The sequence below is a fragment of the Aythya marila genome (genome assembly GCF_965140915.1).
Source record: "Aythya marila genome assembly, chromosome: 1".
NCBI lineage: Eukaryota > Metazoa > Chordata > Aves > Anseriformes > Anatidae > Aythya > Aythya marila.
This window is the reverse complement of record NC_139042.1, coordinates 171150131-171176859: the sequence shown is the minus strand read 5'-3', so window position 1 is coordinate 171176859 and position 26729 is coordinate 171150131. Positions and strand designations below refer to the sequence as shown.

The 26729-nt window shown below is 44.8% G+C and overlaps 1 long non-coding RNA gene across 1 annotated transcript; it reads left to right on the top strand.

Annotated features, from left to right (window-relative positions):
- The first annotated feature begins 839 nt into the window (after positions 1 to 839).
- LOC309873772 lies at positions 840 to 25110 on the top strand. The gene is made up of 3 exons (XR_014316732.1): positions 840 to 1109; positions 24247 to 24346; positions 24757 to 25110. It is a non-coding gene; the product is annotated as an uncharacterized lncRNA (long non-coding RNA).
- Positions 25111 to 26729: the final 1619 nt, after the last annotated feature.

The following is a 26729-nucleotide window of genomic DNA, read 5'->3' as shown; positions in this document are numbered from 1 at the left end:
CTCCTGGGACTGAGAAACTTAGAAGGTCTGTAATGGCGTCGAGAGCCTTTCACCTCCAGAGCACCACTTCACATTTGGCTGGGTCTGTAACAGCCAGCATCCCTTCCCATTTCTTTGCTGCTCACTGTTTTTTTGTGAAATTAGTTGTTGCTGGTGCCACTTCCCAGAGATCACTGTGGCAGTATCCCTGAGAACATCAGTGGTGCTGGAATGGATGTGGATCTTGAGAAAGGCGATCTCTTTACCTAGCTCCTAATTTGAACAGTTTCTAGGAAAAAGATGTGAAAAGCTTTTTCCTAAACTGAAAAATAATCCAAACAACCTCAGAATTTGTTGTCTCCATACTGCCAACTCCAGCTTTGTGGGCTAGCACCAGTCCAGCAGTCACAAGTGACCATGAATTCAGTATTCTCTGTTGATAAATTGCAATTTTATCTTTGTTTGGCTAGGGCTTTTAGTAGCCTGCCAGCTCAAAACCATTGCCTAATATATCATTAAAGGGCAAATACGTTCCTGTGTACTTCTGTGGCATGTAAGCAGATCCTACCCAAGCCTGGACATTCCAGCATCCTGCTGAGGAAGGAAAGCAGTGCCCCAAATAATTTAGGCTGCAGATTTTCTTTGCAAATCAAATATTTTTTGTTTTCCAACGTCAGACACTTGGGGCTGTTCAGGTCACAAGACGCCAGAGGCTGTTTACTTTGGAAAACAAGGACAGCGGTGGTGGGAGGTGCTTTTAGCAACACCCAAATCTAATGTTTTAAACCAAACAGCAGCCTGGCCAAAGGGCAGCTTAACTCATCCTTACTGACACCATGACATAGAGGGAGGGCATCCAAGAGCTGACTGACGTACATGCAGCAGGAATAATATTTGGTATTCTCACTTACGAACTCAAATACCTCAAAGCATGTGGGGGATCCTCAAATGAGAGGAATAAATATTTTGCATTGACTGCAGTCAATGTTTACAGTGGAAAGTGATTTCTTCAAAGGTTGAGACAGTGCCCAGTAGTGGGTTACGTCTGAAAGCGTGTTGGCCGTAGAGGAGCAGCACTTTTCCTACACCCAGGAGCCACGTGGGATGGTCGGTTTCCCTCTGCCCTTCAGGTATGTTATTTCATCTTTCATTTGGCTCAGCTGTTCAGGCTGTGGAGATTTCTCCAAGCCAGGTTTCCTTCTAAGTCATTAGTGGGAAAATCAAGCAAACAAACAAGCAAACAAAAACCCACAAAACCACAGAAATGGAAGAAATGGATCCTTGAGAAGTTGATACAGAGTAGCAAGACAAAAAGTGAGAAAGGTTCCTACTATCAGTGCAAATGGAGGCACTTTATTATACAGTTTTCCTTTCCTTTTGCATTGCATTGCAGGGCCGAGACTGACTGAGGGGGATGCAGAGCTTTGCTTCTGCTTGCTGACAGACCAAGCCTGGTCGTTTTAAGGGGATGGGAATTGTCCTACCTGAGGACAGCTCAGCTGAAACAGCATGGTCTCCTAGAGGTTATCAAATCTGCTCTGGAGAAACCATGCATCTTCAGCCATTATATCCCTATCTGGGTGGCCACGTAAAAGCTTATAACATTATTTTGTTAGAAGTGTATGCGACTTTCTGTCTGTGGGCTGTTTTTATCCTTGCTTTTTCACCACAAACCAAAATTGCCATAGATAACTGCTTTCACTCGGTGAAGACATTTGTTTCCTGTTGATATTTAATTAGTAGGTGCATTCTGCGGGTCAAGTTAGAGGGCAAAAATAAAAGCCAGTTTTAGATGATTCAGCCCATTCTTAACCAGCAAGCTGGTGTTCAGCAATGTTAAACTGTAATAAAAATCCACATCTATGTGGGCTCACCTAGAGTTTCACAACAGCAGTGAGGATAGGGCACATAGCTTCCTATTTCAAATGTCTTCAAAACATCCCTTCAAAGAATCTCTATTAGGTGTTAGGAGTATAGGGGCTGTGGCATCCAGTTACACAGCTCTGACCGTTTCAGGGAGGTGAATAAAATAGGGTTGGTTTCAGAAGCATGCCGTGAATGGATTACTGTTTTACCCCTGAAAATACACATTTCTTCCAGTAGTATAAAAGTGAGGGGCGCATTTATACCACCAGTGTAGGAAACACACATCTCTTTTCTCCAATGACTGAACTAATGAGAGCCATCAAACTTGCTAATGGTTGAGGGAAAGCCTTTCAGTGCCTTGCGCTGGCACAATGTAAGTGTTTTCTGTAGGGTTACTTCCGACTGACACCACCAGTGTGAATGAGAGGCAAAAAAACAGCATCAACACAGCCCGATAACCCATGTTCTCTTAAAGGCAGCAAGAGAGGACAGAGGAGCAAGTCCACCGGCCCTGGCAGAGAACATATAAACTGCCAAACACATGCTCCCTGACTTTGAGCCTTACCTAGTGGATACATCTCCAAGTTAACTACATTTTAAGCCACAGATATTAGAGGAAATGGAATACAAACTCTGCCACTTCCTGAAAGGGAGGAAGAAAGGACAAAATGGCAGCACTAAGCCACTGGTCCAGGTGGCCGTCCTTGAGCCACACCAGGTCAGCAGCCATGAGGACAGACTGGGAGGTGCCTACAGGCAGATCCCAAAGGTTGGGAGTCCCAGAGATTGTCCCGTTGGCATTTGCTTTCCAAATGTATGTGCTATGCTGGGCGATACATCATCTTAATGTGTTTGCCATTATGCAAGGAAGAATCTGGCCTCTGTTCCACTTGATTCAGGAACCAAAGAGCTTGTCCTCACTGCGATTCGTGGGCCAAGCAGACAACAGAGTAAGGGCTGCAGAAGAGTAAGGCTGGGGTTGTTTACAAGATGATACTTAGAGATGCCTTCAAATCAGCTGAGGGAAATGCTGCTTTTAAAAGCCAGACGTTAGCTAAGAATATTTATGTTTTGAGAGTAACAGGATAACTTGGGACAAAATGCTCACCTCCAGCTCACAAAGCGTTTTCATACCCAAGATTGTGTTACGGTTCAGAAAATTCACAGCAAAGTCTCCAGGTTTGTTTGAAGACATGCATGAAGAATTATATGGTGAAACGTTTCATTCTGGCTGTGAAAAAAGTTAATTCAAAACAACTAAAACGTCAGCCATAAAGATGTACAACATTTTTCAGGAAGCCTTGTCCACCCTGAACAAATGTTTTCATAAAAAACAGCCTGCCCGTAATAATCACTGTTATTGAAAAGACATCCCAAGGTTGCTGTATGGAAATATGTTAAATACGTTCTGAAATTCAATCTAATATAATTTCAACATTAGAGCTCATTCATAATCCTGTATTAAAAGGCTATGCAATTTTCATGAAATATGTCTGTCTGTGTAATCATGAATGCCGAATATTGTCATGGCTTTCCAGGAATTTTCAACCTCAATGCAGAGGAAAGAAAACTCTTCCAACTGGACTTTTACACCACTGAGCAGAAATAACAATAACAGCTCTAAATTTAAAATAAACACTTCTGGAAAAATACTATCTTTTAAAAGAGGCTGCAGTCTGAATTTCAAGCTACTGGTAATATGACACAGAGGCTTCAGGCATGCCTATGGCTACAGCCCTTTGCTTCGTGCAATACTGAGGACAAACAGGAATCTGTTTACTAACACCTAGATTTAGAAAACCATCCCTTTGGATGATTTTGGCCTAACCCTCATAAATACTAGTTTTGAACCCCCAGGTGTGCAGCTGGATGCAGCCATTGCTCAGGTTATCAAGCTGAGTTTTGCCAGCCCTTGCTAATTCTGCACTGCACAGCACCGCAATTGCATGTGGCATTGAAGAGTGGAAGGGTAAAGAGAAAATCTCCAGCCCTGCCATACACCTGAAGTGCTTGTATGAGTACAGCAGCTGCTTGCCACAAATTTCTCTGTCTTTGGAAGTTTCTGAAAGAATCAAAGCTTAATAGCCTGGTACTTGCACACGCAGAAAGGTGAGGAGTGGGAAAATTTCTGCGTCTCTCTCTAATGCTCCTATTCACCGATGGCTCTTTGATATTTCTCCTTTTTATGAGCAACATTTTTTTTATTAGTGGAATATTGCTGGTTCCGTGGCATGACTTTAAAATGATAGGAAAAATTATACAACTGGGATCTCAATTATTCAGCACAGCCATTTTAATCCTTCATGTTATTTGATCCAGTACAAGGTAATATACGTCTTATTTCCAATTAGAATACAATTCTCACTATATTCATCATATATCGATGTCTGCTTTTCCATTTGCCAGAGACATGAAAGGCTGTGATTCAAAGAGTGCCTTTCAGACTGCCCCACTTGTGGACAATTATAGGGTGTCAGCAGGCTGTGTGTAGGTTGGGGAAGAAAGGAGAGGAGAGGAGAGGAGAGGAGAGGAGAGGAGAGGAGAGGAGAGGAGAGGAGAGGAGAGGAGAGGAGAGGAGAGGAGAGGAGAGGAGAGGAGAGGAGAGGAGAGGAGAGGAGAGGAGAGGAGAGGAGAGGAGAGGAGAGGAGAGGAGAGGAGAGGAGAGGAGAGGAGAGGAGAGGAGAGGAGAGAGGAAATGTCACCCCTGGTGGGAGTAACAAGTTGCTGTGCTGTAGCACATAACTTCACCACTCTGCCTCTCTTTTCCCATCCACATAAATAGAGAACAAAAGCCTTCTATCTAATGCTTGCAAAATATCTCGAAAGACATCTTGAAAGCCTCCAGTGACTGTAAAGCTGATATTGACTGCAAAGCTGAGTGTCCCTTCTGTGAACTGCAGAAAGAAACATGCACTCAAGACTTATCCCAGCTGTACACTACCAAGTTAGCATGATGTGAAAACTTTAATATTCTTCTGGCTTCAGCCATTCATACCCAGACAGTGCCACCTACAGAGGGCCATGTCACCAAAAATAAAAGTAAAAAAAAAAAAAAAAAAAAAAAAAAACAACAACAAAGCCAGATGGGCAAAGATTTGCACCATAGACATGTGGTCCTACTCACCCCTTGCTTAGCCCACAGTTGATAATGAACCTGGGTGGGTGTCAGCATTCACCTCGTGAGCATTTGCCCCTATCCTGTGCTCACAGGAAAGACAAAGTCTGCTATTTGCATGAGCAAACTCTTCAGAAAATTGTCCTTCTGGGTTAACAGATGTGTATCCAGCTTTAGTTGACCAAAAAGCATGGGAAAGGCCTTTGGCCCACGGAAATGTGCCTACACCCATGATGCACTTGAAAGAGATTTCAGGCAGACTGTCCATCTCTCCTGTTTTATGGTCCCTTTGAAAACGGGTTTACCTTTATTCCCTTGGTGGCTTAAGTATGGTATGGAAGTCTGAACCTCTGAACTGTTTCCATCTAAGATTTTGCTTCTTTATGTACATTCAAAGAGCCCTGGAAGGTCACCAGATTGCTGTAAGATCATGTTGAGAAGATGGATGGGGAACAGTGATATGATATATATGAGAATTATATGATATGAGAACTCGAAGGGACCCTGTGAAATTTCCAGACAGGAGGTTTAGTGGAAGCAAGAGGCAGCATCTTTCTGTACAGCATGGAGTTGCTCTGTGGGACTCATTGCTGCAGGATGGTATAGGATGCACAAGCACATGCAGACTCCGAGGGATTAGGCAAAATGTTCGAAGTACAGGTACCTACTATTTAAAACCAGTGATACAGTTGCAGACATGAGTTTGCAGCTCTGGAAGTTGTGCTTCATTCTTTTAAAATAATGGCTGGTCTGTGCTGCAAAATAAAAGGACCAAAACACATTGTGCTGTGTTTGAACTGGTTTTATCAATGACTATTTTTACTGTAGGTGGCAGATGTTTGAAATAATCCAAATACACAGTGCCTTGCAAAAGTGTGTGAGGGTGTGCTCCCACAGCACTGAAGTTTTGTGATGACTTTCCAGGGCCCTCTTTAAGAACTGCTACCTTGCTAATCTTGATAGTGAGCTCTAAGAGTAATGCTAACACTGGGAAATGCTTCATCTCCTTATAGACAACTTCTGGCAAGGGCTTTTACAAGAAGATCAAAAAGCAGATCTATATTTTCACATAAATATTTGAAAAGTATTATGCTGAAAATACTCCTTTTTTTTTAAGTTTTAAACTCTACTGGTAGGTAGGGAGAAGGGCTATAATAACTGTAACATCACGTAGCTGTGGCATCCCGAATGTGGGGATGAAGGGACAGAGAAAGTCCAGACTCTGGCAGAAGGAAGCTTTTCCAGATGTAGCTCCACATTTACATGGGGAACACCTGAGATTTAGCTTATGGTTGCCCTAACGAGGAACAAGAAATTTACCTAAAATGATGCAGCTGGGCTACCTGCATCCTTTTGAAGGCGAGAGGGAACAGCCCCATCATTTCAGAGGTGAATGGACACAGCCCTGAGAACTGTGACTCCTCCAAAAGCCTCTGCCCAGCAGAAAGGCAACAGAAGGGAGCTGCTGAGAAACTCACTGCCATTTCTGCAGGATGGGTGAACTCTGCTGCTCAAGATGTCCTTCAGGATGTCACCTGCATGTTCCTTGTCCTCTCTGTGTGTCTGGTGGCCTTTGCAAAGGCTGAGCAAGCAGTCCAGAGCTTCCATCGTGTGGGTTTGTGTCAGCATGTCACTTTAAAGTAGTTCAAGTAAGAGAGCTGGGGAAACAGATGAGGAGGAGGGAGGCAGGAAACATATCATAAATCCACAGCGAGAGGGGCTCTGAAGTAAGAGAATTAAAGACTCTGGAAAACACATAAAGATCTGCCATCGAGAGGGCACTGTCAGTGCAGTTTGCTTTTTATTTCCTAGTGTGCAATACGATATAAAAAAAAGTTCACCTTGGCTAGATGATCCATGAAAGCACGTATTTCGTATGAGATTTATTTTTTGTCCGCGTAGACCTGGCGTTTCCAGAGGCGGGTGGCTATCCATCACCGTCCCATAACACGAGGACATTCCTCCCCCAGACCATCAGCAAAGCTGGCTCCTTTGGGTGCCACCAGCACCCATGGTGTCCTGGGGACCTTCCCCTTCACGTGCAGTTCCCAACACACTTCTTTTTGTTTGCACTTTTCACTGAAAGAGAGCTGAACAGAAGAATGTAGAGTTAAATAAAAAATAATGGAGAAAGATCAGACTGAAATAATCCCCCCCACACCCCAAATCCCACTTGTGCAATCATCAGATACGTGAGGCTTTGCACTTTCTCATGTTGCTATTGTAAAAAGAGAGAGAAAATTTGAATCCACTCAAATGTTATGGAGAGTCTCAAATAGTACAAAGGGTTTCTGTAGGCACATATCCCACTGCAGGGATCTGAATTTCCCTCAACACCCAGAATATTAAGCAACTTGGGCCTTTGCTTTTAGGCAGAGATTTGAGATGGGAACATCCTGGCTTGCCTAAAAATGACTGGGGAAAGGAAAAAAATTGCCAGCACAGCAACCATCAGCCTCTCTGGGATATAGCTTTATCTCCTTCAGCTATCCCTGACACCTTCATGGGACTTAACATGCCCAAAATGGGGAAAAGGCCTCCAGGCTCTGGCTGAAAGAGTCCGAGATGCAAGCGAACCATTTGTACCATGTAACAGCTCCATACAGGATGAAAAATAATTTCTCTACAAGTGCATGAGCTGGGACATCACAGCCCATGAGGCTGTGGGTGAAGCAAACATCTCCAGGAGGACAGAGACTGCCCGGAGAAGTGCTTTCTTGCCCTTTTCAACCAGATTTGCCACCATTCTGCCTCACATAGCAGTCCCGCTTGCAGCACTGCCCTTTGGGGTTTGTTGGGAGCTGCAGAAGCTGCAGACCCTGCACGTCGGCCTTTCAGGTTGGAAGTGTTGAGGGCAGGGATACCCGCTGCAGGCCTTGGAGGTCTTCCTGGCTTCCTCTCACCCCACCCACCCACTCCAAGTAACTGGAGTTCTTCATGACTATTGCACAAATGCTGCTGAAGCTGGGAAATAGAGCTGAACAGGGCAAAAAATAAATCTACAGGGCTCCTCATTTCTAACCAGAAACCCAACCCGACTGCTTTCAGGGTGAGGTAGGGCCCTGGCTGTCTGAACGTGAGAGAGCTGTGAGGGGCTGGAGGTGGCTGTGGCTGGCATTGCTCCTCCTAGTCCTGGGCATGGACCCACCCTATGGACTGTGGGGCCTGGGAGCTGCGGGGACAGTTACTTGAGGGAGAAGAAAGAATTGACACGATACTATTTATTTGCCAGTAATTCAGGAAAATGGGTAAATTCAGTGACCAGAGTAATGAGCATTTCAGTGCTGTGGGGCTGCGTGTTTGTGGGCTCACAGAATCATCTAGGTTGGAAGAGACCTCCAGGATCACCGAGTCCAACCTCTGACCTAACACTAACAAGTCCTCCACTAAACCATATCTCCAAGTCCGTTCTGCATTTCCTTTCCCTTGGCACTGCTTCCTATTTTCCCATCCGTGTGGATTTTCTCTTTCCTTCATCTCTGACTTCGCAATGGCCACAGAAGTGCATCTGCTTCAGCGTCTTCTGGAAAAGCTGTGCTCCCTCTATGGGAGAAAGACGGCAGATCTTGTCTGCAGCCAGCCCTTCCCAGTGCCTGAAAGGCTGCTCAGCCAAAATTTCACCCTGGTTTTGTTTCTTCTGATTATAAAAGTAGCAGCAGGTTGCTGCTGCACGTGTATTTCAGGAGGCTTTAGCAGGCTCTCAAGGCTGGTTTTTGGAAGTGGGTCCGGGGGTCATTCCCCATGTGTTTTTTGGTTAAAATGTAGGCTAAATGGCATACATGGATGTCCTTGCACGCGTGTGCCTGGTCCATGGCTCCAGCACAGGACAGGCTGTGGGAAGAAAGGGAGGGTTTAATCCACATGGCCCAAGCACCCTGCATCCTAAAGGATGGAATGATAGCGGTGTGGGGGCAGGAGGACCAGGGGTCCTGTTCCCATGTGGGTCTGGGGCTGGGGCAGCTGGGGCTGTGGGTCCCGCCAAGGGTCCCATGGGTCTGGGGGGATGTTTGCCGACTTCAGCCCCCAGCCCCTTGGCACACAGCCCGGTCCCATGAAATATAAACCAAAGAAGCATAAACAGATGATTACATGAAAAATATATCATGATTAGCCAGATAGATCCCAAATGTTTGTTCTGTAAACTGCAACAGGCAGCACAAGTGTTCTCTGCAGCTGCAGTTTCTCATCTTATTTGTGTAAGTGTGCCATTAAGCTTAGACATGGGCAAAATAATCTTTCCTTGATTCTCACTTAAGAAGCTGCTTAAAAATATATTATGTCAATGTCTGATTCAAACCTTTTGCGACTGGTATTATACAAACTGGTTCTCACTTCATAGGCAATCTTTGTGCGTTTTTTCTGCCGGGTTACTTGCTTTTCGCCCTTAAGTCAGTAAAGTGGTTTGTTTTGTGAATGAAAGCTGGATGCCTTTAGCAAGATGGCAGTAACACTGACCTCTGCTCATGCACTGAATTCCTGCCCGGTGGGAGGCGAGGTTGAAGGGAAGGGTGAGCTCCTTGATGACCAGAACCTGCTGAGCGCCGGGCTGTGAACCTGCCAGCAAAGGGAACCGCTCGGAGGGCTTCGTGGACAAGCCCAACGAAGCCATCCTTCTCCCCCTTTAGTTTTAACCATCTGCTGGAAAGATGGGTCTGATTCATCACAGCTTGGTAGAGAATTTTTTTAATATTGAAAATGGCAATAAATTGGGGAGGGGGGGGAGGTAAACTTTAATTTTCCTATTGCTACTGCCTATATGAGAGCAGACTATCTGAATTTCACAGCATGAAACATTTAGTGAGGACAATGCTAAAAATCAAAACCAAACTCCTCCAGCCATTTCCCAAGATAGGCAGCAGGTTTTATAATGCTTGGATCCTAAAAAGCATTCTGGGAGGGGGATAATCTGGAAAAGAAAAGTTTTTGTGAAGTTGATTGTCGGCAGCATCTTCCAACATCTAGTGCATGAGAGCTGTTCTGAGGGAGACGTCTGCAATTTAAAATGCTACTGGGCTCTGAAAAGGTATTGTGTAAAAATAGCAACTTTTCGTTTTATCGTTTCATCTGCTGAATAAGGTGATAAAACCTGTGACCTGAGTTTTTTAACTTGGAGAGGCCCCAAAGTAAGTCAAAACCCAGAAGGTTCACAGAGGCTCAACTGGAAAACACACTGGAGGTTTTCTCTCCTTTGTGTCTTCTCAGTCCATCAAAACCAAGGCAGCATTCGGAAAGTTAGCTGTGGACTGCTCTCATTTTTACACCATCAATACGTTCACTAACTAATCCTCCTCCTCTTCCTCATTTTTCCCCTGCCACTTTGACAACCAATTTGCTTCATCTGCAACCATATTGAAAGTGGAGCAAGATGTCCACAGCCCAAGACAAACTGCAGCCAAAGCAATTGCAATTGCAGCACTTTATTTTAGCTCTCACAGCATTGTCAGTAAAGAAGAAACCCATTAACATCATTGGAATTACACCAGCCCTAAGCTGGTTTCATGGAGATTGGCATCTAACTTTGGTGATGGTTTCATCTGCAAATTGAGCAGATAGAAGTCACTGGGAGATCATCAAATCAGAACTCAGCAACTTTCATTTTCACTTTATTTTTATTTTCATTTTGAGAAACAACATAGTTTTTTATCCTTGCCAGAGTCTACAAGAACTAGTTTGAACTACTCCCACCACCTAAGACAATACTTTTTCCTTATAAGGTGAGCACGCTGAATATAGCTTATCAATGCAGTTGTTCCTTTTCTCCTTTAATTCACCTCCTGACCTTTTGAAATTACTTTGCTCAGCAAAGGACAATAGGGCCAATCCAACTCCCATTAAAGTCAGCAGGAGTCCTTTCATTGACTTCAGCTGAAGTTGGGCTGGGCCCAATAAGACTAGCTTTAAGAGTTAAAAATAGTAACTCGTACAGACCTTTATCTTACCTCCTGTGTCTTGATAACTGACCTCCCATGGTGTTCACTGGGGCAGGATCAGGCCCCTAAAGCTGAGTTAAGCTGTTATGGGCCTAATCCCATAACCCCAAACTTATAAAGTGGTTGCATTTCCTTTTTTTAATCACACAGGAATATTTGAGAAGGACTCATGACTTTTTGAATGGGGAAATGCTTCCGGCTGAACAGCCTGAATTCATCTTCGGGCTGAGTTGTGCCCCAGAGCCTTCCCTTCTTAAAACAGGAAGATGACAGGGTCAAGGCTCAGAGGTGACCCCATGCATCTCCTTCACTCTTCTTCTTTCCTGCTGTCTTCACACACGAACACCATCCTGCTTCTTTGCCAGGTGACCCCAGCTCCCAGCCTCTGCAGTGTTTGCTGTCCCATAAGATAAGTGCCTCTGCTGCCTGCCTGCAAGTGAGCAGAGCTGCTCCTGGAGGGGTTTAGCCCCAGCAGGTGCCCACCAGCAAGGTGGTAGTGTGGTCGCCTCTTGGTCTGATGGGAGGAGGTAGGCTGGATTTTGTTCTTTGTTACACCCTTGGACAGGTAGACTAAGCATTTGTTTTCTAAATAATGCTTAAAATATACCCTAACATGAGGAAATTTCCACCAACCGTCAGTCTGTTTTATGATGTGGATTTTCCAGCAGCTCTGGACATGACACAAAGCTGATTTTTTTTTTTCCTCTCTTTATTGCCTTTTCATGATGCTCTTTTTCCCTTTCTTTCTAATTACCTTATGACAGCTCTGTGTGGAAGACTTGTCTCTAGCACACTGAATTGTTTCGCCACTGAGAGAAGAAAGAAGAAACTGCAAATCGCTGTTAAAATTACCACCTACCGTAGAGGTGGCTGCGTGTTTTATTCAGGAGACCCCAGATCACAAATTTTCTTTGGGCTAAAAATAAATCCACTTGCTGGCATCTGCGAAGAGCATTTTCCAACGTCAGAAAACTGCCCCACAGTCAGAGTAATTTGTAGCAGCCACCCAGGGAAAGGTAGGCTCGATGCCGCAGACACGCTGCGAGACAGGACGCAGCCCCGCTGCAGAGAGGCAGATGCTGTTTGCTGCTCACCCTGGTGTCATGAACCGTTCTCCTGTTTCAGCAGAGTCTAAATTTACCCACTCCCTTAAATATAGATATACAGAAAGAGCTCTCAGATATCCCCGGCTTCTCCCTGCGGGTGGAGGAAGAGCCCCCCTTGCTGCCTGACACCGTCAGCAGCAGTATTCTGTGTGCTCTCCCAAATGCACTGCAGCATCAACATCAGTCACTTCAAAGGGTTCTTTCATGTACCACATATTTTTTTATCCAGAAGGCACAAGCGAGAGGCAGATCTGGCTGAAACTGGCTTTTTTTTTTTTTTTTTTTTTTTTTTTTTTTTTCAGCTCGCCACTTGTGTGGCCCCTTGGAAAGGTCTCAGAAGAGTGAACAAACTTTCCGTGCAAGCAGGTGTAAGATATAAAGCTTTTTCTGTCACCTGTTGTTAGCACTGCAAAGTAATTAATGGCTTTGTGTTGCTCTCAGGGGTGTAGGTCCTACTGAGTGCAGGATTCCCCCCCTGCCTGCAGCACAGAGCAGTCCTGTTCCCTGGGTGGGACGGTGAGCAGAGGTGGGCAGCTCCCAGTCATCTCTGCTGGGACTCCTGCTCGTGTCTCAGGAGAAGCCTGCAGGCCCTACCAAAGCAGGGCACATTATGATGGGATGGGAAACACAACCAGCTTCACAACAAACTCTACAAGTGGCCAGGACACCATGTGGCTTTGTCATCTCTCCCAGGAGCAATGTTTTGAGGAGGAGGACAGCCACAGGTTGTTTCAGGAACCTGCATGCAGGAAAGCCCAAGGAGATATGTGCACCCTTCCTAGCTATGCAGGTTGTCTTTCTCCATCCCCGCCAACCCCGATGCAATGACAGGAGGAGTCAGCCTGGCCTTGCCCCTGTTTTGGGAAACTATTCATTCTGTGTGTCCAGACACGAGTGATGGAGCAGGTTCACAGGAATCTGCCAACACTGTGCAGCAATGCTTTCTGCAAGGCCTTGCTCTCTGCTAAGCATGGAAGAAACCCATCAGAAATAGGCATCCGATTTGGCCAGTTAAGTGTGTGGAAAAAAAACAGTTGGGATAAACCCAGTCTACATCCTCAAAAATCACTAATTAAGCCTTTCCCCAGCTCTCTAATCTCCTGCAATCATGAGGTCTGGTTTAAAATAGTCGTTCGCTTTTCCCCCAAAGCAGGAATATTGAGTAAAATGTTATTGGAAATCTTCTGATAAGTCATGAGAGCTGATGACATTGCTTAGTGTTCAAGTGCCACCTAAAGCAACATTTGCTCCTAATGATTTATATGCATGCAAATATTCTGGCAAATTCTCTGCTATTGGATCTCTGCAGGGAGAGACAAGCCAGATACTGCACTCTCCTGCTCACCAGAAGCCAGAAGAGCAGGGAAGGCACATACCAGATTTACTGCATATACCTTCGTTGGCCAAACAAGGCAGGCAGCCAACAGCCCATTCCATGCATCAGCCATGGCTTCATCTTGTTTTTGCAGTCAAATGAGAATGGCAAGGCACATGGTAGGAGGTTATAATTTGGACTCTTTTGATTCTTATTACAAAATTCAAAGTTTTTTGTTTTGTTTTGTTTTGTTTTGTTTCGTTTACATGCTTAAAGAACAGAGGCCAAGTTTCTTCATGCTCTTAATTACTTGGGTGCAACTAGCAAGAAAGTTTGCTTTTCTCATCTAGAAAGCATTCATCTGTAGCCAGTCACTTATAAAAGACTTTTGGGATATTTTTTTCCATTTCTCTGTTCTTTGAATATTAAGCAGCAAGTAGAAACTGATCCCCTAGAGGATATAATGCTTTCTGCTGCCCTGGCCTGTCGTGTACTTACCAAAAACATTGATTTCCTTTGGACCCCCAGATATTGCCGTTTCCCTGATTGATTGAATGTGGCTGCATATTTCCAAAATACACAAAGGTGAGACAACCACAAATGTATAATTAATGAATTGTTCTGGCCCTATTTACTACAGAAGTTACCTGAGCTCTGGCTGGAAAACATATCCTTTCTGGTCTGGGCCAAATGCATGCCAACATGTAGTATATTTTCATTAGGTTACATGATATGAATGTTTTTAAGAATCACTTGTGTTCTCCCAGTCTGCCTGCCAGAAGTGTTGCCCAAATCCATTCCCTACTTAATCGTGAAGGAATGCTGTTCAAAAGATTTGGGGTCAGGAGTGCTCAATAAATCAATCCAGATACACTCCTAATGAGTGGTGAATTAAACAGCATTTGTTTTAAGATCAGAGGTCCTCTTGGGAGATTATTTTTTATTGCAAGCAGAATTGCTCACTTGCAGGTATCAAGAAGCTGGGAGTTAAGACCTGTTAAGAAGGTCCACAAAGGATTCTGGATCTTCTTTACTGAAAATATCTGATTATGTGCAGGCAACGGTGATAAGTAGGTGAGACTCACATCCTCCACTCGAACACCCTAGTTGCTGAATTAAGAAAGAAAAAAATTGCAGCTTCAGGTGGGAGGAAGCTATTTATACACCCAGTATTTTACCTGTGCTGACCACAACACAGGACTTTAGAACAGGGAGCAGGGAGAGCACAGCTGAGGTGGAAAGGAGATGTCCAAAGCCCAGGCTCACCAGCAGGTACGGCCACCCACTTTCTGGTAGCTCGGAGCAGGGTGCTGGGTGCTCGCAGAAGAGCCTGCCCTCATCAGTGCTGGGCTCCTTTTCCTAGGGAAGGATGGAAGAAGAAGAGGGGGGCTTTTGCCACATTCAAAGACAACATGCAAAATCTCAGGCAAAAATGTACAAAGGGGAAAGGATTTTGCTTGCCTGCAATATCTTGAAAATTTGTGTTTTTTTTTCTTCAGAGCCTTGGAAATTAATGAATTCCAGTTTTCTGACCACTCCCTAACTCCCCATCAGCCACCCTTCTCTGATCAGGGCAGAAGGCTCACTTTCTCAGTGCCTTGCTCTTGGAAGTAGCAGGTGAATATAAAATACTTTCATGGAGCCTAAGATGCATCTTGAGGCTACTTTACACAGGAGTGAGAGCCCCTGAGCAAGCAGGAGAGAACCAGGTCCCCTGCCAATAGCAAGAGAACCACACTTCATGCTAGGAAAAATTAAGAAACCCATGCATTCAGTAGGACCTGACCATACATCTCCCTTCTACATCATTAGGAAAAATGTAGCTAATTCCCTCAGGTGTTCTGAAAAAGTCAGTTAGGTCCTTTTCTGTTTGTACACAACAGCATTTTTTGGCCACACATTTCTCATTACAATTTCATTTAATTCTGGTTTAATCAGATAGACTGACATTTCTTTTCCTGTGACAGTTCCATACCTGGGCAGAAATATCCCCCAGAACAGCCACGTATCACACAGTCTGAGGGGAAGGGAGCTGCCAGGTGAAGGAAGTGGGTGCAGATATTTGAAATATCCTCATAAGGAACAAGAGCTTTGAAGATGCAGTCTCCATAGAATATTTAGCAATCCTTGCTCTGAAATGGAATTATTAACAAAAAAAAAAAACGTGGTTTTTTGTTGTTTGATTGTTTATTTTTAATAAAGCAGTTTAAGGCTGATGTGGGTCAAAACTTGGCATTTTCTCTCTGTAGGAAATCCTGACCTTTCCAGACAGTTTTTGTTCCAGAATGGAACAGAGACTACAGAAGTTTTACCTTTCCTGTAGAAACTAAACTCTGAACGTAATTTGTTCTCAGAAGCTCAGAGCATTGCTTTTCCCATTTTCTGAAAGCAAATGCAGCAGCCATATCGCACTATGGGAGTGCTCTCTTCTCAGTGTTGTCCAGTTTGAAGTTCAATGGTGCCAGAGGTGACTCTGCAGCATCCTGTGGCACCTGGCATGTAGAAACCCCTCAGTCCTATCCTTTCTGGAGCCACAAAAGCTGCCACATGCCCAGCAGTGCAGCGGAGCCCGGGAACCATGCCTCTGACCCAGAGCTCTGCTGCCCACCAGGGTGCTCCCAGGAGATACTGATCCTGCAGAATCACCCAGAAGGCTTCAGTCTGGGGCTGACAAATGTTTCTAGAATCAAAAGTATTTTCACAAAACATATGTGGTTTGACAAATTGCCACTAATCAATTACCAGTTGCTGACTAGTTAGGAATCATGTTGTTTTGGTGGGCAATGAAACACATTATGGGCTTGGGATGCTCATGGTGTTTTTCATACCAGTCACCAGCCTTAGAAAGAATATGTATCAAAGAAACAAACCTGTGCAGGAAGTGAGAATGATCTTCAAAAGCTCTGAGGTGATCGTATGGATGTATTAGCTCAGGGAATGTCACTGATGGAATTATGAATGTACAGCTTGTACAGGACAGGAGAAGGGCTGAAGATCAAATATATGTCTGGAAAAACACGTTAGCATTATGGTTATTTGTGTTGGTTAGGCATCTACATCTCTTTCCTGTTCTAGACCTTGCCTCCTTTTGAAAATGGGATTTAGACTCATAAGTTATCTGGGCACTTTTAATCATTTTATTGCAAATTAAAAACTCTCTTCCAGAAGTTACTTTGGTATTTGCTCATTCCCTGTTTTACAGGGAAAAATACTCATCCCCACATATGTCAGTTCACAAGGAGAGACCATACAGAAAAAGATGTGGCTTATTATACAGCAGTGATGGATGGTTTCTTTATAGAAAACACTTGCAACACTTGCACGTAAGAGAACAACTGTTGTGTATTAAATACATCCCCTGTATTGCGCTTAGAGTTCATACCTGTTGCTGAAGGAAAAATTCAAAGAGAGGAGGAAAGAACAAGCAAGCTCATGAAATGACATGAGATATCCACATAAATACCAAGGAATACACCATGACTTTTGTTATTACGAAGAGCACGTATGGCAGTCATGTTGACGTGGTGCTTGAGAAACTTGGCAAATGGATTGGTTTCTCAATTCTTGCCTGGGACTTTTTGTTCCTGTACGGAAGAAGAGGGAAGAAAATTCTGGGTATTGAGGAGTTAGTTACTCATAAAGTATTAATAGCTGGAGAGGTGCCAAATCATTATTGTTTTTTCTGGAAAGGGTATTAGGTATTATTCAACAAGATAAGATTTTCTTTCCATGTGTCCATACCAGCTCAATATTGGAAGATGAAACACATACCTAGGGGATTACAGGCCCAGAAATCACCTTTTCCAGGAAAATGATCTGAGTGAATCACTTCAGACAAAAATGTGTTGAAATGTTAAACAAGTGCTCTCTTGATTTAATGTTGTTGTTAATTATAAAAATAAGGCTCTGTGAAAATGGAAACAAGTTAAGACTGATATTGTTATATAGAACCAGTTTTTAAGGAAAACAATGAAGCTGGGCACATTTTTTTGACCTCAAACTAATCTGAGAAAGAGGTAGAAAATGTATCAGGGGAAAATTGGTCCTGTATTCTTTTCCAGTGATGGAACAGCCAGAATTACCATAAGCTCATGGTTTCTGCCACAGGCCTGCTATCAAAGCCATGGCTTTGTAGATCTCCAGCTAGAAGAGTCATTTTCAAACCTGGGGCCAGAGTTTCTCTGGGCAGGTCTTGAACTGTTAGGAGAGCACAGCTTGGCCATGCCTTCAAAGAGAGACTCTTCCCAGAGTGGAGATTCCCCAGAGGCCCTCTGCAGCCTAGCAGCCCTTAGTTTATATTGCAAGTGAGTATACAAAACCACACAGGCCTATGCAATATCCCTTGTTTGGTCTTTTTAATTATTATTAGGGTCCTTCACGTGATGCTTCTGATTTCTGAATTTCATACATTCAGGGAAGATGCTCTGTCTCCTTCCCTTTTCCCAGAAGCTCCCTTCGTACAATTAGTTCATAGACATACTCATGTGCATATGGACAAAATGGGATCTTAAAAAGGCAAGAGCCCAGTGCTGGTGGCTATTGACAGGTGAGAAAGAAGAACAGCTGAGATAGGAGAGCTCCAGACAGACCCCTACCAGCAGTAGAAGAGTGAAAGGAGCCAATTGCACTAGCCAGGATGCCTTTGCCAGTTACAGCCAATTTTGTTGTTGTTTTTGTTGTAAAAAAAATCTTTGAATTTGAAAGTTGAGAGAAACTGAGTGTTTTTTTTTGTCCAAGGAAGAAAATCCTGCTTTGGATTCAAGGAGTGAGGAAAGAGGGGAGAGTTTCTGGGGAGGAATATCTGACCACTTGGATAAGCCTCTGAGACACTGCTACACTTGTGCTCCTTAGCTGAAATAACTGGAATACTTCGGGGCTTTTTTGGACAGCAATGTGGTGGTGGAGCAGAAGGGGTGGAGAAGAAGAAGACTGATAGCAGCAAGTACTGGCAAGATTCTATTAAGCTGTATCTAATAAAAGTAGCAACATAGATATCTCAAGCCTTTCTGCCAAGCCATAAGGGTGTGATTACTTTGCCTGGAACATGCTGTAATCCTCCCCAAATCCACACATATTTCAGGTACAGGAGAACAACTTTCTCCATGCACCTTCTCTGTGTCTGGGCAGAGATCCACCAGGTTTTCCAAACTGATGCTTGGTCAGGTTTCCTGTCCTTGTTTCAGCTTTTCTTGTAAAGCTCTTTTACTGCTGAACCCATGTTAGCAGAGAGGTTAGTCCTTCCTGCTGTTTGACATGGGGCATTGAGTTTACCAGGTCTCTGGACAGCAGGTTTACATTGGTCTCACCTAATTTTGCCATCAAGGGATCAAACTCAGCCCAACAGACTGCCAAGAAATATTTGGCAAAAGGATTCAAGAATATTGAAGTGTATACGGGCAGCTTTAACATGCAGTCCTATAGGGAAACAAGGACACAGTACCACAAGCACACTACAGAAGTGAGTATGTTTTGGTCTGCACATACTTATAGGGTATGTACAGGCTTGTATTTAGAGAGAGAGAGACAGGGAGAGGGCAAGAGCAGACTCATCTGGGGAAAACCAAACAAGGCAGGACGAGGAGCGCTCAAGCCCCTTTACACAGGCTTGCGCTGGTCGGTGGCACAGCAACCACATTCCAAGTGGCTTCAGCAGTGGGATGGGCCTGTCGATTTCCCATTAAACCCCCAAAATGGCACAGGTACAGCACCCTGTGTGCATGGTCTCATCATGAAACCACTGCCAACAGCAGAAACACCCTTCCTGAGGCCAAGAAGCAGGGCAGCGGTGTGGCAAGAAGCCTTCCCAAGCAGCTGCAGGGCCCCGCGGGGCATGTCTCCGTGCTCAGGCAGCACCAGCCTCAGGCCCCACGTGGCCCCGATTCCCAGTGCTGCACAGGCAGCAGCCACCAGCCCTGGAAGCCAATTAGAAAGTCTGTAAAATGCCGTAAAAGGCAGTTTTCTGCTGGCTGCGTGGCCTGGTACTGATCACTATGGGCTCCAAGCCCAGGCCTTTCTTCTTTCGCTTCAATTACAGGGCCTTCAAAGCGTCTGGTGTTTTCAGTTGTGATTGTCATCACACTTCAATGCAGTGTGTGCCATGGCACGTGTGCGAGCGCAGCTGGGTTTCTCTACAAAACCAAAGATATTTGCTTTACAGGCCTGTACATACAGTCCCTCACAACCTGCCAACAGCCAAATGTGTTGGGCTACCATTTCTAGCAGAGGATCAAAGAGTGCATTTAAATGCTTCTGATTCAACATACAAGTAACTACAGACAGTCACATGCAACTGGGGTGGCCGGGGAGTTTGTGAGAGGAAAAGGAGGTATTAAAAGAAGATGTATGATGGGTGTGCATGTGCAAATTTGGCTGGCTGTGTGAGCCTGCTGGGTGGGACGCATGCTTTTTGTGCATGGGACTGGAGATGGCCTAATGGCCCCAGAAGGGTGCTGCCACTGCTTGGGCTAAAACCTCCTGCAGTGGTGGCCCCATCCTGCTGTATGTCCTGGGGACAAGCACCAGACCTGGCCAGGATGTCCCTTGTGGGGTACAGGTGAGCCCCTATCACTTAGCATGGAAGCACCAGGATCCGGGGAAAGGTTTTGGAGCTCCTGCTCTCTGAAGTCCATCCGTGGCACTTTGAGGTGTGCAGGCAGGGTGGGCAGCCCCCAGGCCTGCTCCTCCATTTTGGTCCATGAGATGCAGAACTGACTTCCCTGCCAGCAGGGTCGGGGCCCACACAGAGGGGAGGATTTCTGGTCATCTAGTGGGAACCACCTCTTTTTCTTGCTCCATGGTTTCGCTCAAGACAATGAGAAAGGAGCCAGGAAGACCCAAGGCAGGTGAACAAACAGCCCGGTGTTGTGGCCACTTAGGCAAAAGTGGCAGGGAGCATTTGTCTTCTCATCCTACAGTCCTTCCTCTTTATGGCTTTGTGGCAGGAGAGGGAAAATCTGCCCCCTGAAAAAAAAAAAAAAGAAAAAAGAAAAAAAAAAAAAGAAGGAAAAAGAAAAATGAAAAGAAAAAAAAAAAAAAGGAAAAAAAAAGGAAAAAATGAAAAAAAGAAAAGAAAAGAAAAAAAAAACGAAAATGATTACTAGAGCAGAACAAAAAGCATTATGTAGCACAGCCTGGAAACAGCTCCTTCTCCCCTGCCTCAGTGAGAATGTCACACAGGGAGGTAATGATGCTTAAAATGACCCATTTGTTGTGTTTTATTAATGTTATCATTTCATTTCTGTAAAATAGAGCATGTGTAATGGCTGTCATCTTGACTGACTTGTCAAGCCTCAACAGCTCCGTAGGGCCAGATCTTGCTCAGGGCTCCCTGCTGGCTCTTCTCATGAAGGATGAAACAGGATGAGCTTGGGGATGGGTCTCACTGCTCCTCCTGTCCCCAGGGCTGCCTCAGGCAACACTGGAGGATGTGCTGAACCCACGGAGGCAAAGGACAGACCCTACTCCAGGCATGGTGGCATGGTGGCAATGTTGCCAGGCTCTGCAAGACTCCAGGGCGCTTGTGCTACCTGTTACACAGAGCAGATCAGCTTTGGCTTTCTTGAAAAGATTTAATATGCTATCCCCTGTTTAGCTGAGCACACAGTGCCTGCCTTAACTTCAATTTTTCTCGGTTTTACTTGGTTTATGCTATGCTTGTGATGTTCTTTAAAAAGCCTTTTTCTTTTTTTCAATGAATGTGTACAGTAGCAATTTACCAGATCAGAAGGGATTTACTTTCTTCTTTCTTTAATATATTTTAAAAACAAAATGTATCTCTTTTCTTTCCCAGGGTTAACATAAGAGACCCGATCTTGTAATAACCCTGTTTCCTGGTAATGATGCAGAACAATGGACAGTGGTATGGAATAATTCTTTCCATACAGGAGTTAGAGGCTGATTTCACTGCTGGTAAAAAATACGGGACTGTAGCAATTATCATAGCTTTAACCACTTCTCCACGGTTTGTGGATTTTTCTCTGATCCAGGATACTGCACGCGTAGCTGGGAAGTTGCAGCTAGCTGCAGTACCTGTCAGTTTGAATTCCAGCAAACAAGTTGCTCCAGAATCGTGGTGTTCTGGTAAATGACTCTTTTAACAGAAAACCTGCAATATTCTGCTGACAAACACCTCTCAAAAGCTTAATTTTACCCTCTTTGCCCAGACAATGGGTTTTAGCCATAAGCTAGAAAGACGGTGAGAAGGTGGTCAGTCATCCAAATAGATGTGAGTTCAGCCAGAGCCCTGCAGCGCTCACATGGGCAGAGGTGATCCTGCCCCACCATGGGAGAGGGGGCTGCTGGAAAAAGGGGAGATTAGCTTGCACCCAGGATGGGATGAGCCAGATTTCTCCAGAGAGTTGGCTGCTGAACTCCGATGAAGTCAGAGTCAATTAAAATAGAAACAAAGCATCTTCAGCAATCTGGGCTTGACGGGCTGGGCTCCTTCAGAAGCTGTTAGATGTTTAGGATCAGGCAAGCACAGCATTTCATGAAAACAGCGCCAGGTGCTGCCCCACTGCACACGTGGGCTCAAAGGGACATTGGTGAAGAGGACACTGAGGATGGATCCTTCTGCTTTTGTTTCTTCTCCTATTGACTACAGGCAGCTGATCAACAGGCACATTCCCTTTCATGTTTTGCTTTGTTGTGACTGGTAAAGTAACAATAAAATCAGCTGTGATTAAATCACATTTTACCTTATTGGCAGAGAGAGTGAAAGTTTGTCATGCTTCATTAACAAACGTTGATTGATTAGAAGAAACGAATTAGGTTTCTCTGCCCCACTGCACTGCCTCCTGATGTGCTAAATATTTGCAGGAGACAAGGGCCATCCGTTTCACTGCCATTTTTTTTTTCTGTTGCTGTTTTAAAAGGCAGGTCTGACACTTCCACGGGAGGAGGCTGGGGATGAGGTGTGAGCTTCCTCAGTGCCCATCGCAGGAGTTGTGTGGGCAGGGAGGCTGGGTGCATGCAAAGTGCTGGGGGAGTGAGTGTATGCAAGGTGAGAGTGAGACCTGTATGTGGTAGCAGGCATGGGCTTGTGTGAGCACGTGTGTGTATGAGATGTGGGTTGGTGAGGTGTCTGTGTGTGCAAGGCTGAAAACGTGTGTGGAAGTAAGCATGTGAGATGTGAGTGTGCAAGGTGGATGTGTGAGGGTACGAGGTGTATCAGCATGAGTATGCTAGCAGCATGGGTGATGTGTGTGTCTGAGCTCTGAGTGTGTGCATGCTGATGAAACAGATGTCACTGAAGCTTCATGATAAGATATGGTGATAGAGGCTAACCAAATGACTTCTCAGACAGTCCCCTAAAAGTAAATTAGCGAGTTTTAGCCTGGGATATTCTAAAACAAACACACATTGGTTATCGGTCCATTTTGGTGTGCACCAGTCATCACCAATTGCTGGAATAAATAATAACAATAAAAACCTTTAAATACATGAGTCATGGGAAGAGCTGGGATATATCACTAACACATAGTTGACAATATTTCCTGCATCGGTTCACAAACCGCTGGGGTGTCCCTGGTGAACTATGCACAGTCCATCGTGCTCGCAAGGGGAATATGTGTGCCGTCAGTCATTGGCAGCATAGCAGGGGAACCAACAGTGAAATAAAAGCCTTGGTGCACACAGCGGAGGTTGTGGGATGCTTGAAAACTCCTCAAACAGCTGAAATGTTGCCGCTGAGCAGATAATCCAGAAATTGAGTCAGGCCCTGGGATGCAGAAGACCGCCTTATTTGTGTGAAATCCTGTGCTTGCCCCTGGGAAGACCCCCTGCATCCTATGGAAAGGGCTTGTTTGGTAAGAGGAGAATCTGTGGACTCTTGTCAGCATTTGAGATCTATAAACAGAGATTTGAGGAAGAAAAATTCAATCTAGAACAGATTGCTGGAGAGGGAAAGGGGAAAAATTGAATTCTTTAGTAGAGCTACAATAACTATTTGTAGGGAACAGCTTGTCTCTGCTATTTGCAAGAGTAAGCTTGCTTTCCGACAGTGATACACAGTCAATGTACAGTATGTCGGAAGTTACCTGATAAACAGTGGGTGTGTCTTTGGAAATTACGCAATTTTACATTTGTTTTTAGGTTTTACACACTGAGAGAGCTGGGGTTGTTCAGCCTGGAGAAGGGAAGGTTCCCAGGAAACCTTATAGTGGCCTTCCAGTGCCTAAAGGGAGCTTATTAGAAAGATGGGTATTGACTCTTCATCAGGGAGTGTAGTGATAGGACAAGAAGTAATAGTTTTAAACCAAAAGAGGGTAGATTTAGATTAGATATACAAAATAAATTCTTCACACAGAGGGTGGTGAGACCCTGGAACAGGCTGTCCAGAGAAGTTGTGGCTGCCCCATTCCTGGAAGTGTTCAAGGCCAGGTTTGGATGGGGTTTTGAGGAACCTGGTCTAGCGGAAAATGTCCCAGCCCATGGCTGTGGGATTGGAACTGGCTGGTCTTTAAGGTTCCTTCCAACCCAAACCATTCTGTGATTCTGTGATTCTTTTAGCAGAACAAAAAATTGTGATAAGGGAAGTTTGACTTATTCTATGGCAAACCACTCACTAGACCAAGAAAGTCAGCATCTGTGCACCCTTGAGGTACTGTTGTATTTCTCAAGAGCTTTCGTCCTTCTGTCTGCAGAATTAACCACAGTTGTACTCGTCGGACGAGTCACCTTCCAGGATACACTCAGCTCCTGTGGTATGAACAAATCCCACACCGTGGGAGCTGACCCCTCTGAGGAGACCAACTGGAAAGCAGAACCTTTCTCATGATACTCTTTTTGTTCAGGAAAGCAAGATTTTATCTCCTATGTAACATAAAGGAATGCCAGGGAAAAGCTCTGCCATTTCTGTCTCCTAGCAGATACAATAAAAGAAATGAGTTAATAAGTTTAAAAAATATTTACAGTTATTCCATGTGGTTTCTTCAGGTTACTGCACATCAGTATCAACACAGATCACAGGTCTTGTTTTGTTGTTGGGAGTATATTGTGCAGCTCCTCTCCAAGGCTCTTGTCCTTCTTCAGTAAGGTAAGTACATAGGTCTTTGCTGATGAAGAGCTTAAACCACTTGATTTTCCACCCTAATAGATGCCAAGCCTTTAAAACTCAGCAAACGTGGCCACATCAGTACCAACTGCACCACATGTGAAAGCCCACAATTGTCTGACTCTGTTGCAAACAAAATCTTATTCATGGGAATGTTCATGGGAATGTTAACGGGAAAGTTCACTCGACTCCACCTTTTAAATGAAGACAGACAGCAGATATGAAAATGGCTTTTGTTTTCAATTTCATTCCATATGGTTGTGGGGTGGATGCAGGATCAAGCTATTTGTATCCAAAAGGGAACATTCTTTCTCTAGATATGAAACATCCAAGTATTTGCAAAAGTTAAATTTTAAGAGAAGTGAATAATTCTGCTTTTACTACCTTTTCAGCTGCCCTGGAAATATAGACCATCCTGCACTAATAAGTTCCATTTCGGGAGTCTCTTTTGTTTTGAAAAGCAGATGAAGAAGTTCAACCCATAGCCTTTCCAGATAAGAGAAGGAAGCATGCCTTTATGCATACAAATATAAGAATCTGCCAATAATTTGCATATGGATACTTTGCATGCATAATTATGTGCCTGTGTCATCACCTGTGCATTTTGATGTTGGCTATTCAACACCTAGTTAACCACCCAAATGCATGTATCTTTGCACTGTGCTATTATTTTTAAGCTCAGCCTAATCAGAATCCTATAAATACGATTGTTAAAAATTGTAATAAAATACATTCTGCATTCTAAAGTACAATGCAGTTGACTCTGGGATGAAACACTTGGCTCTGTGGAAATAATTTTAAAACCCCTGTCTGAATGAAACTGGATGAAGATAAAGATATATCAGTAAATTGAATGCAACATACGAACATGAATCTCTGACAAGAAAATTTATGCAATTTTATGAAGTTTTGCTGTCTAATGAAAAGGAAAAGATATTCTCAGTTTAGCATGAAGGGGGAAGAGCCCTTTACTTCAGAGTTACCCCCTGCACAGCCTCCAGGTTCTCCCACCACTTCACCTCCTCACCCTCCCCTGCTTCTCTCTTTCCACACTGCTTCTCCAGCCAGGGAGCTTTCCAAACTCTGCTGTATCCCTTGGAAGCTGGTCTTCAACCTCCTTGTGGCAGGAGCAGGAAGGTGTGGTGAAGGGTGGCGGGAAGAACTCTAACATGACCATGATGCCGAGGCTCCTGGGTATCCTTGGGGGCTGCAGGAGGAGAATCTGTGGCCCCAGGGCCATGAGATGCTGTGAAGCTGCTCTCTGCTACTCGGGACCTGTGGAGAAGCTGTGCTGGGATGCTTGGGGTGAGGCACTGGAAGGGGAGGTTTGGGAATTTCTGGGTTCTCCCGTGCCACAGAGCCTCACTCCCTGCATGCAGAGGCAAGAAAGGAGTGAGGAACATGTAACTGATGATGGTCACCGTGGTAAGAGGGATGTTTGGAGACATAATACTGTGCCATGAGCAACCAGACCTGGAGTTTGCATTGGATATTGACTTTCATGGCAGAAACGTTGCGTGTTAGGAGCTGGCTGCAACACGACATTGCTCTGATGAAGCCAGAAGTGAGTGGCTGATGTAGAAGGGAAACTGAGGCTGCACCAGGGATCAGCATCAGCTCCAGGAGACCTTTCTGTTCTCACCTTTGGTCAGTCAGGACTAATTAAATCATGCAAAAATGCGGAAGAGGAGTATCTGTTCATCTCTCATATGGCCAGAGCCCAGCCTGGTCAGACTCCTGGGTGGCTGCAAGTGCAGGGCCAGCAAGGCGCCAGCCCTACAGCAGAGGCAGGTCCCCACGAGGACACATCTGTGTCTGCACCGGCTCAGAGGCCAGAGCACCACCAGCTCTGTTCCCCTGGTGAAGCGTGGTGCTCCGAGGAGCTGTGTGTGGCTTTCCCTGGAGAAGGCCCGCTGGCTGGTCCCAATGACTCGCTGGAGCAGATAATGGTGTCTGGAAAGGCAGCTGTTATCTCTCGTGCCGTCTGGACGCCGGGGCTCCCTTCCTGTCTGGCCGGAGCACAGCCCTGCTCCTCCAGGCCGCGCTCGGCACTGTCTGCTCATAGCCACTGAGAGCCAGATGCTGATCCCCGTCCCACAGACCCCTCACACAAAACTGCAGCCACCTTTCCTTTTTTTTTCTCTTCTTCTTTTTTTTTTTTTTTTTTTTTCCCAAATACATATTTTTGAAAGCAAAGAGGCATAAATTCACTCTTGTAATACGTGTCAAGTGAAGAAAATCTGTGTTACAATGCATGCTTTCTACATGAGAGATGGAAATAGCTTTGATATGAGGTGAAAGCATCAATGGGGAAGATCAGTGCCCCTCCCAGCCTCCCTTTCCACAGCAATGCCAAGGGCAGACC